At 36.0% G+C, this 19487-nt stretch overlaps 1 protein-coding gene across 7 annotated transcripts in view; it reads left to right on the top strand.

Annotated features, from left to right (window-relative positions):
• LOC145673264 (protein Cryzl2-like) overlaps window positions 1–18998 on the top strand; it is a 105228-nt gene extending 86230 nt beyond the window's left edge. For 3 of the 7 annotated variants that reach the window (XR_014128741.1, XR_014128739.1, XM_081742800.1), the window contains one exon: window positions 17180–17475. The gene's annotated coding sequence lies outside the window, so the exon portion shown is untranslated. Of the gene's footprint in view, window positions 1–14895; window positions 17476–17630 lie in introns of those variants that run through there. The other 4 variants (XR_014128740.1, XM_081742798.1, XR_014128738.1 and 1 more) reach the window with 2 other exon arrangements.
• Window positions 18999–19487: the final 489 nt, after the last annotated feature.

Below are 19487 nucleotides of genomic sequence, written 5' to 3'. Positions count from 1 at the left end.
GAAACATTGTTTACTTCTCATTCAGTTTTCCACAATATTCTTAAAAAATGCATATTCATTAATATTCTCGATATTCGTAGACATTTATATTATAACGACACAAAACCATGAATATCAACAAAACGCATTACATTAAATCTACACTAAGCCAGTCTACAAATTCCCTGTGGTTAGCTATTTTTTTCATTTTTCATTTCGGTGCTCAAACTTCTGTGCGCTGAAGCTGTGGCCGGCATAGAGGGTTACGCTCTCTTCGCTACCTCCCCTGAAGCTCGGACCTCATTGGACAACTAGCACAGGTAAAACACTCAATGGAAAATTGCACAATACTTAAATCTAACTAACCTATCCTAACCTAACTATACTACCTTAACCTAAGAATAAAAAAAATCATACACATGAAGCACCCTTTTCATTCACAAATCATGTTTCTTTTAGCTACCACAGTATGGCAAAGACGTAGTGGCTATTCATGAAAGTGTCGCTCTGAAATTTTCTCTCTTCCACTTTTAGACTACTGAAATATTTATACTAATAACTCTTTAAACTGTATTTGAAAATTTTTTAGATGGGTATCAGAATAAATAACGGAGATCTGACCTATTGACGACAATCTCTTGTTTTCGGTATCCAAATTCATGTACCCTTGTATTAATCATTAGCCGTGATTTCCGACATTTGATTCCAAAATTCTATAACCTTTAGAATAATTTAAACAAAGAAAATCACAATGCCAAAATGTAAAATATTTCGAGCAGTACTAAGCTTCCGAAATAAAATTAATTTAGAAGTTGACAGGGAATCACAAAATTTCTTTCATTGGCGAAATGTGTGTATGTACACACATTTCTCGTTATTATGACAATCGTCTTCGTTAAGATGATCCTAACTTTCTCCCCTCCCCCCCATTGAATGTATTCACGCAGTCACATTTTGAATATGTATGTATGACATTTTGGGGAAAAAACCTTACGGCAATTAGTACTTCATATTAGAATTTAGCACATGCACAGGAAACCACACTTGTTTGTTCTGCCACAAAAACAGTGAATTTGGAGGATATCGTGCCTAAACAGGTTTTCTTGATTTCTCGTTTCACTTACTTGGTTTTCATCCAATGATGAGCCGAAACAGAGCAGAAAATTTTTAAAATTTATACCTATCTTATTCCACGTGATTCTCTAAAGAATCATTTGTCGTGGTCCCAAAACAGTACATAGCTGCGAAAGCTCCATTCATATTCCTCTGCAATATGGGTTACCAACTCACTTCTTCTTCCACGACGCTAAATCACCAAACTCGAGATTTTATTATTTTGCCACTGTCTTAAGCTGCTACCACAATAATTTCTCACTGTTCTAGATCGTGAATTTTGCAAGAATCACCATTCCAAATGAGTATCACAGTTTTACAATAATAATTTTAACAAATTATTACAGACGTCGAACACTTCACGTCTATCTCCTACTTCTGATGTAAGACAAAGAACAATGGGAAGATGATCCCTAATTGGAGGATTATTGTGACGTAACTATAGGATGATAGGTTTTTCTGCTGAGATCAAAGAAAGCCGAAAATCTCAACCACAGCTGTGATTGCGGATGATCCAATCACAGATAATTTACTCCGAAACAAAAAGATGCATCAAGAAGAAATTATGGCTGACTTTCTAAATTTGGAATTTTGAAGAAAAATTACGAAATAAAAATTTTAGTTTTCTTTTGAAGATTCCCTATACCAAAATACCCCTAGAAATAAAATGAAAACCATAAAGAAAGCTAAAATATACACTTATTTTCTAAAATAATGTCATCTTTTTGGTTAAATACGTAAAATTTGCAAAATATAATTACTAACCCTGTATTTTCCTGTAATACTTATTTGAAACTATTTACCTGAATAAAATAACGCAAAATTTGCGACCTACTTTTCATAATACAAGAAATAAACATGTTTTCTTACATTTTTCAATAAAGATAAAATTTCTTTATATATACTAGGTGTCCCAAAAGTATCGGGTCATGTTACATTATGCCGAGCATAAGGTAACATCCTCCGGGAGCTTCGGAGAAAAAAATTTGAACTTATGAGTTCTTCTTAAGTTGATTTTTTTTCATTTACCTTACGACTACAAGATGCTAAATGTTATAAAAGATAAAAAAATTGAAAGTTTGAATGGATTCTTAACCCTAAACACGAATATGTAAACACCCTATATAATATAATGATACCTTAACCTAAACTTAATCTATAAAGAAAATTCTTTTCTCCAATTTTTCTTTCGTTTTTTTTTTCATCCTTCTAACAGTTCTTTTCTTTTCTCTTCAGAGCATCTGAATAATTTTAGATTGTCGAAACTCTGTACTCCTATGTTTTCTCCTTTCAGAGTTTGCAATCTCGCTGAGTTTCGGGTCAAAGATATGACTACATACGGTCCGACATAGGTATTCATGAATTTGGCGAATAGCTTCTTTGGTATTGATGACACATGATGAGTCTTTACCATAAACAAAGAACCTTCGGTGATGGTGTCTTGTTGTTTCTGCAGCTTTCTTTCCTTCTTCGGTACCGTTGCCGGAATAGAGACTATGAATTTCTTATCTTCATTTACGTGTACAGATTCCTTGGGCCAAATGAAGTTTTCCTTGAAGCTCTTGGATGCTGAATATGACAAGAAACGCTCTGCTGGAGTACATCCGAGAGCATCACACCAAGAATGATTGCACAAATCTTGGGCGGCTTTGAGAAAATTACTCCATCTGGACTGGTTGTCACTACAATATAGGCGGAGAATGCGATGAAGGTCACGATGTCTGCGCTCGATAATGCCATGAGAAGCCGGATGGTATGGCGTGGTAAGTATATGTTTTATCCGGTGTTTTTGACAAAACTCTCCAAACGCCCGATAAGAACTACGGACCTTGGTCACTCACCAAGTACTTAGGGTATGGTAGTTGATAATATCTCTTCTCAAGGACCACCACAATCTCCCTTGTGTGTGCCGTACGAAGTGGGAAGAAACACAAAGCGACTGTAAACGTCCAAGATGGACAAGATATATTTAAATCCCTTGCTTTTAGGAAGAGGCCCGACCAGATCGAGACATTGCTTGTCGAAGGAAGAAGACACTTCAACATAGCAGGGCTCCTTTCTAATCACCCTGTAGGAGTACTTAGTTCGTGCACAAAGAAGGCACTCTTGGATATACTTAGTGAATGTCTCACGCATACCTCTCCAATGGTACATGGTCTTAGCAAACGACAAACATCGCTTCACCCCAAAATAGCCTTTGTTATGGATTGCCGAAACAATGTTTTTCACTAAGCTGGCAGGAATAACCAGCAACCAAACAGAATTTTGTGAATTTCTAACGTAAACCAAATTATTCTCCACACGTACTCTATTATTGTTTTGACAACCCTTCCAAACGGTATGTAACTTTCGACAATACGGATCTTTACAAAACAATGAATTTTGACGTTGGAGGGTTTGTATTAAAATCTGATGAGGTTCTAGCCAAACAGAAATTTTGACTTTCCGCTAACTTACTTTGCTCTTTCTGGGGAGTTGAGGAATCCACCTCGCAGTCCACACTCTCCCCTAATGAGGGCTGCGATATGCATTTTCCCAAACTATTCCCGTTCGATTCCGGTGGCTGAGCCATCGTAGGTACAAACGTCGGATATGGCGGAGGCCAGCCAGTGGACATTGCTATGTTCACCGCTGGGGAAGGAGTGGACGTGGGAGTCGCCACTCTCCCTCCAGGAGGCAAATTCGGCGCATATCCCGGATAGGCTTGCGCTCCTGCTGAGTTCATCGGATTTGGCGCGCATGACTGGGATGTACCCGGATGATACCCGTAACTCATCGCTGCCGGTTGGTAGGATTGGTTGTAACCGTACGGAGCATTCCGATTTCCACGGTCTTCCCTTCCCCAATACTGTCTTCCATTATTGGGCCAAGGTCTTCGTGACTGGAAGTTTCTTCTTCGACCCCTATTTCTGGAAAATCTGTCATCTCTCTCACTTTTTCCATTGGAGTCTCCTTCATTCCTTTTCCTTCATCTTCCTCCGTCTGAGAGGAAGTGTCCTTGGTTTGTTGTTTTCCTGACTTTTCAGACTTCTTGACTAATTTTGCCTGGCGCACCTGGAAACGTCTGAACCTTTTGTCGGTGACCGGTTCACTCGGCTCCGGATGTCCTTCAATCTCTGCTATTTTGACCATGAGATGTTGTATATTTTTCGGTTCAACAGCCCGCAGTAACTTGGCATCACCAGCTGGTAAACAGTCCAAGACGATTTCAATTAGCTCGGTTTCATCCGGATGCTACGCCACCGCATAGTATTCCGCTATGATTTTCCAGGCAAAATCTGTCAACCGGTTGTATTTTGTTCGATTATACTTCATTCCCTGGATTCATTTCTTTTGCAGTCTTTCCATTCTAGCCGAAAAATAGTGTTCCCTGAATAAGCGTACGAAATCTGCATAGCTGTTGATGTCCTTGCTAACAGTCTGAAACTACGTCTTGGCCCCAGATGTTAAACAACAAGGTACCAAGGTTAAACGTTCATGTTCCGATACCGAAATTACTTTAAAAGTCTGCTCTAAATTTTCTAAAAAGGATCTAGCCAAACCGTATTCTCCTGAGAAGGTAGGTAAATGATTTAGTTCTGATAGTCTTAAATTTAAAGTTCGCTTACCAAAACATTCCTCGTTCCTATTGGGATTCACGGGAGAATTGTGGCCAACCACGGTTCTCTTTGCACCCGAATAATTTTGTCCGAAAGTTGAATAAGGTTGATAATTTTGTCCAAAAGTTAGATTGTTTGGCATCGATACCACCGCGTGACCACACACTTCCTCCTGAACTCCAGCACACGAAGGAGTCATGTCTGCTACATTGCTTGAGGACACCACATGGTTCAACCGACACATGGTATTTGAAGAACCTGACACCTGAGATGAAACTAACAAAGGATTTGACCTCCTAGACAAAGCTTGACAACCTATTGTCTCAACACAGGATGGATTTGAATTATTTATGTTCGACATATGTGAGGGAAATTCAAATGGAAGATGATTTGCGCCGTGAATACTGATCGGCTGACAGACAGAGACAGTCACCGTGGAGACAGCACGAGTCTCCCCAACGGAAGAGACTGGTACATCCACTTGGATGTCTGACTCGGTCCCATCAGATTCGATCCCATCACAAGCAGCAAAGTCACGCGATCGTTTTCGCCCACACCGACTGTCTTTTCTTTGTTTTTGACTTCCTTCTAAAGTCTGAATTTTGGCTTCAAGTGCGTGATACGACCTCTGGGTACTTGATTCGAGATGTGATAGCTCTTTAGTCAAATCATCACATCATCGATTCTGCGCCTCGACCGACAACTGGAGATTTTCCTCAACAGCGTCTACTCGCGCGTCTATCTTACTCTGATAACTCCCTACGGACGTGTGCAAATCGCGAACTTCAGACCTCATAGCCTCTACATCTTCGTTCACATGAGCTACCTTATCGTTAATTATTTGTAACATTTCAAATTTTACATTTTCAAATTTCTGGTTCATATCCTGAAAGTTATTGTCTACATTATTACTAATATCCTGGAATTTACTGTCTACTTTTGCAAATTTCTCATTTAACGTCAAGGTTAATGCCTGGCTGAAATGTTCCATCATTGTCGCAAAGTCTCTTAAAGGTACATTAGAACCGGAAGTTACATTCCCTCGGTTTCTTTCCTCCTTGTCCCTTTTCGTTCGGGCTACCCTGCCTTTCATTTTCACCTTCCTCGGTTTCAGTTTCCGGTGACTTCGGAAGTGGCAACACTCTAACCTGTTTTGCCATGCAAGGTTTACACAGCCACGGTTCGTTACTCTTGTCTAGTTCTTGTACCTGCTCATCCGACAGATTATAGCATTGGGCATGCACCCATCTAAAACAACTATCACAATATACACTGAAACCTGCTATTTCGTCACTACAACATATGTACTCGTTTGGGTTACGAGACTCGTTACTAGACCTGCTACCAGTAGACATCTTCACTTTCATGAAATTGTTTTCCCCAACATTACACACACACAGATCCAAAAGTGACCATGAATCACTCAATGAGTCGATTGTCATAATGATCCCCATTACAATTACTCTACTGTGATTGTTTGTTTTCCTTAGCACTCGCGTTAGATTGAAACAACAGAGATCCTGGATATGGGTCGACAATTTCACAAAAAAAAAAAAAAAAAGTAAAATTAAAATAATAATAAATAAAAATAACTGTGTTTTGTGTTCGTATGATGTTCACTTTCCTTAAGACTACAGGCTATGCAAATGTATCACTGACTGGTGGTAACGAACCTACTGGGCCCGTGTGGGTTGGCCATCAACAGTTCACTGACACATTTACCAAGCCAATCATCGACGGAAAATAGAACTCAAATTTGCCCAAAATGAGAAGATTCCAGAGTCTTCTATCTCAACTCACAGTCCGGTATCCAGGCCTGCAGTTCATCATCCGCATCCCATCGTGAAATAAGTTGCGAACCACAAACTACCGACACAGGACATCGACCTACGAATGGAGCTGGCAATGAGCACCATGGAGATCTTAATTTTGTCTGTAAAAGCCCTGTCAAAAAAAATCTCATACAAATCCCAAACAGAATTTTGTAGCGCAACGGAAATAATAATAAATAGGAAAAAAAAAAATCCAAACTGAGATTTTGATCAAAACTGGTAGAAAAGATAAAAGAAAATGAATTTCTGCAGACTCGGTTGTTTCCAACCCCGGTCACACTAAGGAAAAATCTCTTTCTTCGATTCACAGCTATTTCATTTCACCAGTAAAATAATTGTGTACGTACTGCTCTTTGCCTTGTTCATACTTCACATACATTTCAAACATAACTGTACTCAAATTTACTACTTAAAACTAAAATGCTATATTCTGTACTTGAAAAGAAAGATATTACTTCACGGCTAGTAAATTTTTATTTGACATCATTCATTGAAGATAGATTTGACAGCAAATCAGCTTTCAAGATATGAAGAGTGAGTCTTGTACTGACTGGATACCAACAGCCCGAAAACTAATAAATCAGAATGACTGCGAAGAGAGGCATACTACAGGAAAAGACCATGGGCGAGGCCTCGGAAAAGACAACGAATTCTCCCAATCGTAATGTTTTATATGAATACACACTTCCTTGTTTTCATTGTTCATCTTATTCTTGAATTGGTTTCTTTCTTTATTATTTTGACAGATGGTCTTATCACCTCATGGTTTGCTCAATATGTGTGCGTAAGATGAAATTATGACAACTTGTGATTCTACCAAGCATTCCTTAAGAACACACAGGAAATTACAGTATCAGTGTTGTCTAGTAGTTCCACAATACAACATGTTTACGCGTAAGCATTTACATTCTCTTAGAGCATAATGCCTTCGTATTGTTTTATCTTCTAAATTTTCTTCCTTGTTCCTGGTGCATTGGCCTAATTGACATTTGAACATTAAACTTTGCAATTTAGAATATTTTTACAAATACAGAAAATCAAAGTGATGCTACATCCCCTTCAAGAAAATACACTGATCTACCGTATTGAGTGAAACCCCCTGTATAACAAAATATAACAGACTATAAGAAATAATAATACATAAGCAATAAACAAAAATAAATACAATAGATAAAATTGAATAAATAAATGTCTACATAACGAATTATGAAATATAATAATGATATAAGCAATGTTATGAATTTTAACTGGATTAAGAGAAAAATAATAACTGCCTTTATTATAAGTTAAAATTTAACTCTTGACCGCAGCTTAGTTTTTGTCGCAGATGAGATGAAGGAACACATTGCAGCGTAAGTGAATGGACATCCGTCTCTCATACAAGATGATGTTCTGTTTGTTAGGATGTTCTTGGAATGCAGTCTCACATCATTCCACGGAACAGTTGGTGAGACTCATCTGTCCGGATGTTTATAAACAAAACGACACTTGTAATCAGTCAGTAAATCACTACTAATAATGGAACAAAACGATAAATTAGTCGTGTTTTGTGGTAAACTGTCAGTGCGTTTTAAGGTTGACAAATCGATCGACATATTTTCTAAATCTAATCCTCTTTTCGTTCCTTGTTCCTGGTGCATTGGCCTAATTGACATTCGAACACTGAGCTCTACAATTTAGAACATTTTTTTCAAATAGAGAAAATCAAAATGATGCTACAGCCCCCTCAAGAACAGTCACTACTCGGATACAAAAAAATGCTTTATGCAAACACTGACGTGGCAACAATGCCGGTACCAACAATACTTTCCAGTCGTATATATGGTGACTACGAGTAAGGCACGCAAACTAAAACTGAGTGTTTGAGAAAATTACTGTACGCACAATTCCTCTGCAAGGGAGTAGGAGGGGAAAATTGGCTGAATTATTGTACGTGATACTCAGCAGGCAAACCAGTTCTTGTTGTATTGCAAAGCACTACTCGTGTGTCAAGTTTAATTTCCTTCAAAATGTTTGCTCGTCTTGTAAAACACTCGGATCAAGTTGCTCGCAATAGATCTACTGTATTTCTTGACAATAAAAGAAACTAATAACACTACACACTTCCACGTGTGTCAATGTCGATAGAGGGTTTACTGAAGCAGTCAGTGTTTCAGTGTCGTATGAAGTAACTATATTCAACTAATACATTGTACATCGTTGTGTGGAGTTTTCATATTCAATGTAGGGTATTTTGTTAGAATAGGAATGTAAGTTGGTCTTGTTGAAATATAACGTGGTATTGCTTGGATTTAGTGTATGTTAATTTGAGTCTGTTCTTTAGTGGTAAATCAAGTAAGGTTATGGTAACATTTTTATGTAAATTTTGCCATAGAATGAGATGATACCGATCAGTATGCGAAGTTTTCTGTGCGAAAGCAAACAATAATAGTGAATCAAATCTGTGAAAAATATATGTGTGTGCATATATTATTCCTTTGTCAGCTGCTAAAAGATGTTCTTACATTACATCATCAGATCTTAATTACTAATCATACTTTTTATCCAGCTATTGCTGCTGGAGATCGGTATAAGCTTGAACGGGAGATGACATCGATAAAAATAAATTAAAAAAAATATATATTTGCAGTAAATGACAAGAATACAGACTACAATACAAAGAATTTAAAAGCACAATGCTGGTAAAAAAGAATTTACACTACCAGTCATTTCAGATCATAAACATTAAGAGCTGGAAATTTAACACACCTTGCACTCACCAATCTTCCATTAACAGTCGTGACAATCTGATGAGGATCAGAAATATCAGGGAACACAGATATAATCTGCTTTTTTTCCTTTTTACGAAGAAAGTTAACTATGTCTGTTTAACTCCAGCATTTTCCCCGTAAAGTAACGTGTGTGGGTTTTGCTCACTGGAAATTTTACAAAGATTGATGCTATGCTACTTTGTAAGACATATTTTATGAGTAATTGTAATTGTGACTTGATGTCTGGATTGATCCAAAATCATTTTAATGTGCTGAAATTTAGTTGTTTGTCCGCTTGATAGTTCGCAGTAAATTCTTTGATCTTACATACGTAGTTGGTGACGTTCGTAACCGAGTTTAACACCTGTGTAAACTATAATTTTTGAATTCGCCATTAACAAAAGTCATGAAATAAGCCTCTTCATCATACGCCTCCATTTTGTCAGACATGGATCCCAAGTATGTGGACGGTTCAATGGTTGGTTACCGTGGATTTTTGTAAATATCATATCATGGAATTGTCGAAGTACATTCTTGAAGCATTTTCAGATACTTGTATGATACTGGTCGTGCCTCATATGTAAACGCTTCGAGTACAAGATTCGTACTACCTAGACAGGTACATGTTCATTGTATTTCCAGAACGTGTGCAACATCTCATCATTGACTGGAATGGTCTGATCGACTTCACTGTCTGATGAATTTAGTTTTGCCTATAGTTCTTCCGGTTTGTTGATAATGATAGTCTGGCTAAAATTGGAACATTTAACGAAGTAGTCGCACGTTGAATTTAAACGTAACTTCGAGGAACAGCTTCGAGCTGGATTGTTTTCAATTTTAGCGGGGTTCAAAGTAATCCCTTCACGTTTTAGGGTGTTGGCTTTATCTTCTGTGATATAGGTACTGGCCCATCCAAAGGCTTCCATTTTAGATTTAAGAAAAATATTTAATCTAAACACTTTAATTGATCTAATATATCTGTGACTTTTGGAAGGGGATACGAGTCACCTACTGTTATCTGATTCAGTTTACGGAGGTCTGCTACGAGCCTCGAACGGGGTTTACCAGTCTTGTACGGTTTTGTAGGAACCATTAGAATAGGGAAATTCCAAGGACTCCTACTTGGGCGTATGATACCATCTAATGTTTGATTCTTTATCTCTTCCTTATGTATCTCTGGATTTCTATAATTCTTTGGAGTTATTACAGTGTGGGTGTTTCCTGGGAGTAACTGTATAATATGTTCAATTGTTTTGGTACAAGTTAATTTATCACCTGGTAAGAAAAATATATCATTGAAATGAAAACATATGTCAAGGAGACTTCGTTTTCCCTTGGAATCTGCATGTTCCAATCTTAATAATTCTGATAGTTTCTCTGTTCTCTTTCTCGGGGAAGGAATGCGGGGCGGAGTAGGATTATTTTCATCTTGAGTTATGACCTTTGCTATCTAAGTTCTCCAAAATGGGTTCTAAGGCTAAGGATTTAATAGTTAAATTCACAGGTACCTCGTTGGTATTCAAAATACAAGCCTTGAATGTATTGTTTTCAGCAGATGTGATAGCTTGCCAAGAATTACGTTTTCGGCTAACTCTTGTTTTGTCACTAAGCAAACACCCTGATTATATGTAGGAAGTTCAACTATTTGTTCACATCGTTCCGGTTTTTCAAGGGTTAGTGTTAACTGATCATTGCACTTAAAATTCAAAGCGCAATTATACAAAATTGAAAAATCTAGACCGATTGTACTACTATAAGGTACGGGAATAGTAACCTCATTTGAAATAACTTGAAAGTTATGCTGAAGTCTACTTACAATTAATTCTAAAGTTAGTGGGATACTTCCGAAGGTGTAGAAAGTTATCTTCTCAATACATTGTATTCGAGTTTTGGTATTGGAGTTCACTATATGGAGTAAGTGAGGGTTCAAATCACTTTCCTATATTAAACTAAGTTGTGACCCAGAATCAGGGAGAAAATTTAGTATACGGTGAAGTTCACAAATGTTTACGTTTAGACAACTATGGTGACCCAATTTATTATTACTGCGACCGAGAAGGTCAGTGGGTCCCAACTTTCAGCTGAATTACGGACCAACAACTTGACCTTTGCCTCCCGTTTTTTTTTTTTCTTGACAAACGTAAGCAACTTTCATGTTGCACTGGGTCAACTAACTCAAAAGCTGTCTACATTAGCAAGAAACTTTTTATCGCCACTAAAAGGTTAAATAGTTAATTTTATAGGCTCTAACTTTACAATATTCGTTAAAGTCCCCATCATCTGTTATGGTTTACAAGCGGGCCCGTATCCACGGGGGTCTAGGAGGCCAACCCCCTAAATTTTGGCTGCCCTCCTAAAACTTTCATGGTAGTCTTGCAAATAAACTATAATATGGTGATGAACTATAATATGGTTGGATCGGGCCCGCCCAACTTCTACCGGCCTCCCCCCTACATTTTTGGGCTGGCTACCGGCCTGTTTACAAGATATTAATGAATTGATTTATGTAATTCTAGGTGTGTCGCACTCGTTGCATCAGCTTTGGTTAAATTGTTTACAAATTATTAAATTCTCAACAAAATATTTGCAAAATAGACGTGTAGACTTCTGCCCCTGTTGTAGTCGTACGTTTTGAGCTTGTTGAGGAAAGTATACACAAAGATTCATTTCACTGCAAGTTGCTGCACTTCACTGGAACGCACTGTAAAACATTATGTGGTGTAGAGTTGTGAAGACTAGTTGTCGGTGCACTGTTGATGAATCACTAAGCACTTCGAAATCACCACACTCCTAACACCAAAATGTCATGTCGGACCTGTGGAATTTGGTGTAGGCGAATGTCAAAGAAAATTTAAACAGGGACGACTTGTAAATAAAAGAAAAAGTGAGGTAGACTCGTTGATTTCATTAAACGTATTTACGCAAAGTGCCTGGAGTTCAGCAGGAATCGAATATAAACTCTCGACATTCTTTAGTGCACTTATTTCCATTAAACGTTCCCAAAATACAGCCCCATACACATCTTGAAAGTAATTACAGAGAATCTATTTACAGAGAGTTACAAAATGATCCGAAAAGCTGGTGAAGTACACGTACTAATTTGTTGGTTTGATAGTAAGAAGTTCAAGACGGGAATAAGAGAAGGAAGCTCAATTGAGTTGCGTACCAAACTTTCTGGCTAACTGCAACTATTAAAAAACGAGTTCTAATAGTGATTTAAAAGAGTGAAAGTATGGACTATAACAGGCAAAAAAGGACTTCTGTCTCTCAACAAACGCGATCCAGAACTGTAGAACTTAGTTCGAGAACTGAATGATGACTTGCGCAATTCTGTTGGTTTTGTACACGTCTTATGTTCCGCATGTTGGCATCATCAGCTCTGCGGATCTACATTGAGTAACTGCATAACCATCTTTAGAAAAGTTATTGTCCTCCACGTGCTGATTTTTGGATGCTTGTCCCCTACCTTGACTCCCTTGCGTTTTCTTAACTTCTTCTGTCTTTCTTCTTATCTTTTTGTTTTAGCTTCCTCTTGTAAGTGTTTTGCTGCCTCCTTATTGCGCATGAATTCTCTCCAAGCAGGTGAAAAAATAACCCGTGGTGACTTTTCATTTATACGGGGTCGTTTTGATTTGTGAAGATTTTCCTGTCCATAAAAAGGTGTTCTGAAAATACGGGAGAAACAGAATATTCATGTCTTTTTCTGCTCACAATTGAATGAAGATAACTTGCTGATGAATTTTGATCTTCGTTCGTTGAAGTATGTTATTCTTCGCCGCTTTCTACGCCAGAAAAAATACTTTGCGAAGTACCAGGAGGTTTAAAAGGGACGAATCGTCTTCAAGAACTCCTTCAGCTGTGGGGGCCGCGGTGGCTCAGTGGTAGAGCATTCACCTCTGTTTCATAGGGCCCCTGGTTCAAACCTTTCTCGCGCCAAGTGAACTTTGTGGTGGACAAACACCGTGTGGGGGGTTTTCTCGGGGTTATCCCGTTTCCTCCCACTTCCTTCCTTCCACCATTTCATTCATTTCTCATAATAACCGTCTCCTTTAGCATAACCGTGGGACGTAAAACTCAAAGATTTCATTTCATTTTTCCTTCAGCTGTGACTTAACAAATTTCTTCAAATAAGTCTTTAAGGATTCTTGGAGGTGCTGCTATTTCGTCTGAGAGAATTTACACACATGACTGTCTCTTCTAGTTCATAGAGGAAACATTTGGTTGATTTGAATACTGCTGGTTCTTTTCTCTTTCTATTTCTTCTAAACTACACTTGCATCAATATTTCGATTTTGGAGTGATTCCTTGATTTTATTTATTACGATTGTAGCATTCTAGAAAGCTTTCAATGTAATAGTATGGGCTGGTGCTTGTAATGTTCGTTCAAAAGATGTTACGCATTTCGAGTAGTACACGTTATTCTCATCGAATGGAAGCGTTCCACATCTAAATCCACTACTAATTAACTCCGGTAAAGATACGTTCATTAATACCGTTTTCGAAAGGGGACAGCATTTTGATTTTCTAAGAACAAATTTACATTCTCATTTTGCCATTTGCGGACTGTATTTTTTCATTCCGATTTCAAAGCTTTGAAAACACTGACATGTGCCGGTTGCAACAAGTGTGTTAATATACAAAGCATACAGAATAATTCCGTTAGCCGAGCAAAATTCACTAACTTCCATCGTAATGTGACTTTTGTGTCCATCTGCTATGAGTAGAACTGGTTTTTTGATGCTCATATCAGTCAACCACTCGTTGAATCAATTAGCGATGTATTCAAAGAAAATCCCACTTTTCATCCATTCGATTTCTGATTGTTCTAAAAACCAGTCTTCAGTCATACTCTCAATTACATCTCGTGGTTCTCTTACATACGGAAACATTACAACAGGTTGAATACTTGACTCAGCACTAAACACAAGCAACACTGGTTTTCTTTGTCTTACCTCTTTGCATTTCATACAAATTTCTTTAGCCTTTGGAAGCTATAACTTTCCGGTCTTAATACACATGCTAAAAGATGTTTCATTCCCATTGAAGATTCTAGTAGGATCTTCTAAAATATCTACAGCATCGATTGCTGTTATTCTTTCAGATTTTCAAAGCACATTTGTATGTTTTCTTCAGAAACTCAGGTACAATTTATTGTTCAACCTTCAGGAATTCGCTGAGACAGTGAAGGATAGTGTAAAATCCGGTCACACTGTTCTGTTTTATCCACGCTCTTTTTAATTGTAGGTATAATGTACGTAAGTAAGGATTAATTACGCAATTTTGGTAATTTTTACGTCATTAGAAACCTTTTTGACATATTTTTGGATGAAAAAGTAACCAGATTTATTGATTTTCTCATAATTCAGGAGGGCGTATTCTTGTGATATCAAATTTATGCCCTAATTTAGGCGACATTGTAATATATAATTTAATTAGACTTTCATATCAAGCTCTTATAAATTTAATTATTCTTTAATCAAACTCTTATGAATAATTAGTCTTTAATCAATTTAATTAAACTCTTATCAATTTAATCGATCATTTTGATATTAAACTTAATGACGTATGTAAGAGAGAGATGGATGACCTCCTGTGTGATAAGATTATTTAACCTACTTACAGTTGTTGTTGTACCGGTTTTTCCCTGTTGCGTTTGTTGTTGCCGAAAGAGGTTCCGTTTTCCGAAAGAGGTTCCATCATCTCTGCCGACATGTGGCAACGGTTGCGTCACACGCGCACGCGGAGAAAGATAGATTTGGGATCCAAATCTATTTGAATGATAGCACATATATTTAAATACTATGTAGCTATGTCCTAGAATATCAGTAAGTTTTAATAAAATAACAATTTAAAGAAATAAAATATGAAATCATGTTATATTTAAAGAATAGACAAAATATTACGTCTTTAATGAATGAAGAAATACTACATAATGCCAACTGATATTTGCGGATAAGAAGTATGCGTATTCTTCCTTTATCTTATATAGATTAGACATACATTTTTGTATTATGTACCTTTTTATGATTACTCTTTTTTGTAATTGTACAGGATGTAGAAATAAAATGCAGGAGTGTAAGTTTAAAAATTTTTAATCAAATGAAAAAATTGTATTAGTAACAAAAATGTAAATATAAAATAAAAAATAAACTATTTGAATACATGGAAAGGTATATATATATATATATATACAATATTTATTTGTTATACAACGTCCTTAGCTGCTTACATAAGTCTGTACATGATTCCCATTGTAACAAAAATAATTTATTTGAAATCTGCTATACGCAATATATTATTTCTAGTATACAATTAATTTTAGAAATACACGTTAATTGAAAATATTTTATAAAAAATACAATATCCAATATACAACACGATATTTACAATATATCACTTAATATTTGAAAAATACTATATACAATTAATATTACAATATATTACATGAAACTTTTTACAATATTCAATATTTGAAAAAGTATTTACAATATATTACATAATATGTCATTTCAAACTGAGTGTACGGTGCTCTGCAGATATATCTCTACGAAAAATGAATGTTACATTGGGTCTTGTGATAAAAATAATCTTTAGCACCTTTTAATATATGCAATAGTAATTATTTTATAATTTGAATTTTTTTATCTAAATTAATAATGAAAAAATTAGGAAATTTGTTAATATATCCTATCCGGGAATACTATGAGGGTGAAAGATTACCATAGAAAGTTTTCATCATACATATCACTGGTAAATGGTTTAAAGCTCAAGACTAGAACTTCTATAACCGTATGGTATTGTCCTATGGTGTTTCTATGTCAGGATTTAGTCGCTGTCTTTTATTGTTTAGTTTACGATTCTTGTTTGTCTCTGGTCTTGACACAATGAGAAATCCCTTCCTCCCTTAGATATTTATCGGTTTGCTTTCAATTTTTTCAGTTACTAAATTATAAAAATGTTCAAAATCAATTTCTTGTTGTGCCCTATAATTCAGCGTAATTCGCCTAATTTTATAAACTTAGTCAACTTTACCCGTCCCAATTTCCCTTAACCGATAACTAATTGTTTGGCCCCAAACCTATAAACATATCTATTTCCCACCCTGGAGGCACTTCATCCGTTAGCTCACCCAGGTAGGCCGTTGTCTGGAGTTTTCATTGCGCCGTTGAACAAACAATGCTGTCAGTGTCACAGTAGAGCACGTCTATTGGTCCCACAGCCGTCAATAGGTCATAAAGTTTAAGCCTCGCTCATGACGTAATGAACGCATCAAGTATGACATTCGAGAACATCAAGGGCTTATTTTCATTCTCGATGTCTATTAGTAACGATGAGGTAAAATTGTACTATGGTTATGGCTGATTGTATGACGTACTGAGTGCATATATGTAGGCCAAAAATATTTTCGGATCAACACATTGCGATAAATCCGTTCTTTGCCCCCATTTACCATATAAAGAGTTAAGGAATATTTTTGAAATATATATAAAACCCGGGTTCTTCCTGATATTTTCCTTATTTAATTTTATGCCTTTATGGACATAATATTCCTCAACATATTTGCCTTTAGTTTGACATCACGGAGGAAAAGCACACTTCCTGCTTAATTTTTAGGAAGGAATTCACATAGTCGTGGAAAAGACTGTCCGAATTATCTTCCTCAGAACCGAATAGTTCGAATTCCCGTATATCTTGAATGTTGAGGATTGTGTAACCGCTTTGTAAAGCACGGTGAAGCTCGGGCGTACAATAAGTGTCAGTGAGGGCACGTTCAGCATCACAATGTCTGCAGTTAACATTACTCTCCTCCATACATGTTCTGCTTATATAAATTGTTGAAATTTCAGTTCTAAAATGCAGAAAGCATACAGCATTGTTAATTTTGCACACTTTCTTTATTTCACAGGAAAAGGAAAATATTTAATTTTGGAAAATCTATACAGAAGTTTACATGTAATGTGAACTTAATAATACGTTAGTAATTTCTTAAACAGCTTCCATTATTTGGAAATAGATCGATTCCTATTGTAACAGTATGTTCACAGTACCTCTGTCTTGTAAGTTGTATTCCTGGGAATACCTTTAGTAAAGCATATGTAATTTTATGAAATTACAATTGTGTGTACAGTAATTGTTATTATGTATACAGTGTATTAACAATGTTACTTTTGTAGACAGATCAAATAAATTTTATAAATATTATTTTGATTTTTTTGTGCTTACCTCGCTTGCTGTTTTTTTTAGTGAGGTCAAAACTTTGTAAGCACTCATGTGTCGTCTCTAGTCAGGTATGTTCAATGTATTTTTTGATTCTAGTATATGCATTAGAATTAAATACATGAATTTTCCTACTTCAGGAATTTCGAAACAAATCCACCGGAACGTATGCTTCACGAAATGTTCGACCCAGATATGAAAAGTCATATTAGATGCGATGAGAGAAAATTGGCTAATTTCTGTTGTCAAGGTTAATAGAGAACAAATCAAAAGAGTTAAGAAAAATGACATGCATTATGGAGGATTTCCCACCTGAGTCCCTTTAATAAAACAGGTAATAATAGTATGTGTCGATAGAGTTTAAGTATTTAAAGATTGAAAAATTATATGTAGACCGAATAACTAATAACACAATTAGCCACATACTGTACACAGGCCCGATAACAGGGCGACAGACGTTGCCGTGCCAACGGAGCCCAAGCTCTTAACAGAGACCCTACGTAGAGACATATTGTAATAAATATATCTTTAAGCGTGGTATTACTCGGAAGATTTCTCTGAAAGTTATCAAAGGTTTTCTTCGAAAAGTTAACCGGAATACAGTCGGCTTACGTAACTAGGGCATATAAGGATAGAACGTTATGGAACAGTTTGTTTTTGTTTAATGTTTAATTTTTTCAGGTATGAAAATTTAAGCACTCCTTTAAAACTTTCTGAAAAATTAGATGTCACTTTCAAATTTAAATTTATAATTTGTATAAAAGTTTTGGACACTATTGTTTAAACGTTTAAGTTTTAAAATTTTCACATTCATTGAAAAGTTTCCGAAAATTTTAGATTGAAAGTTTTAGTTTTAAAATATTGTTTCATATTTTTCACTAATTGAAATTTGTAGCTCACTGAAAAAGTTTACAAGTGTAAGAATCATTTTTAAAAGATTGAAACAGTTTAAAACAATTCTATCACATCCGTTTAACGTGTGTGAGACATCGATCGTAACGTCATGGCTGTTTGTTTAATTTCTAAACATACGTGATGTGAAATCATTTAGCAAGATTTCTACTTTCCATGATTATACTCCTATAAAATCTTATCTAGCTAAGCTATTTCTACAAGTTTGAATTGGGATTACTTGTAATTCTTGTAGATGATAAAAATGATATTTTACTACCCCGATACCTACCATAGAAACAGATAAACAACAGGTACTTTTTTTCAAATATCACTGCCGTATACTTATTTTACAGAGGTGTCATCGATTCAGATTTAGTACACAATTCCATGAAATGTCATCACATGTAAAAGTTGAAAATAATGTTTAATGACGATTATGAATATTAAGTCCACATGATATACAATACTTGGTATGAAGATGATACTTCTACGAAAGAAAAGTGCAATGAATGTATAACGAAATATTGTGTACCTATCACAAATTGAACGCAACCAAGTGTGAAACATTGTTGAAATGTATTGCGTAAGTGTATTACTAAAGAAAATTACTATTTTTTTTTAAAAAAAATGTAATGTATCTCATACAATATTTATGTAGACTATGTGAAGCTTGTCATCGTTCTTGGGTACACACTTGTAGTAATAAACAGTTTATTTGTGACAAATTAGTCTTTGAGTTTCCATCTATAGATATTACCACAGACTGGACAGTCCTTCAGTTTGAATTAAAAGTACGCTGTAAAGAAAATATGATGCAGGAAATACACTTCTTTAAAATATAGTGCCGCGCCTGAAGTCCCTTAAAGTTGTGAGTTCGACAACAGCGCATTCAAAGTAATAGAATAGTAAGAGAAAAAAGTAAAGTCTTCCCAACACCTTGTTCTGTGCTATTGGAAATATTCAGGTCCTATTCCATTACTTAATGCAATGTTAGTTTCAGAGCAAAGTAGTACCTTGGCAGATGAAAAAAAAAAAGAAGTTCAGTTAAAGAAAACACATGCTTTCTAACTCAAAGAAGATCATAAAAGAGCAAGATTTTAAGA

Source organism: Thermobia domestica, chromosome 16 (assembly GCF_964235325.1).
Source record: "Thermobia domestica chromosome 16, izTheDome1.hap1.1, whole genome shotgun sequence".
Classification (NCBI taxonomy): Eukaryota; Metazoa; Arthropoda; class Insecta; order Zygentoma; family Lepismatidae; genus Thermobia; species Thermobia domestica.
The sequence above is the reverse complement of the archived record's forward strand: the minus strand, read 5'-3'. Positions and strand labels throughout refer to the sequence as shown.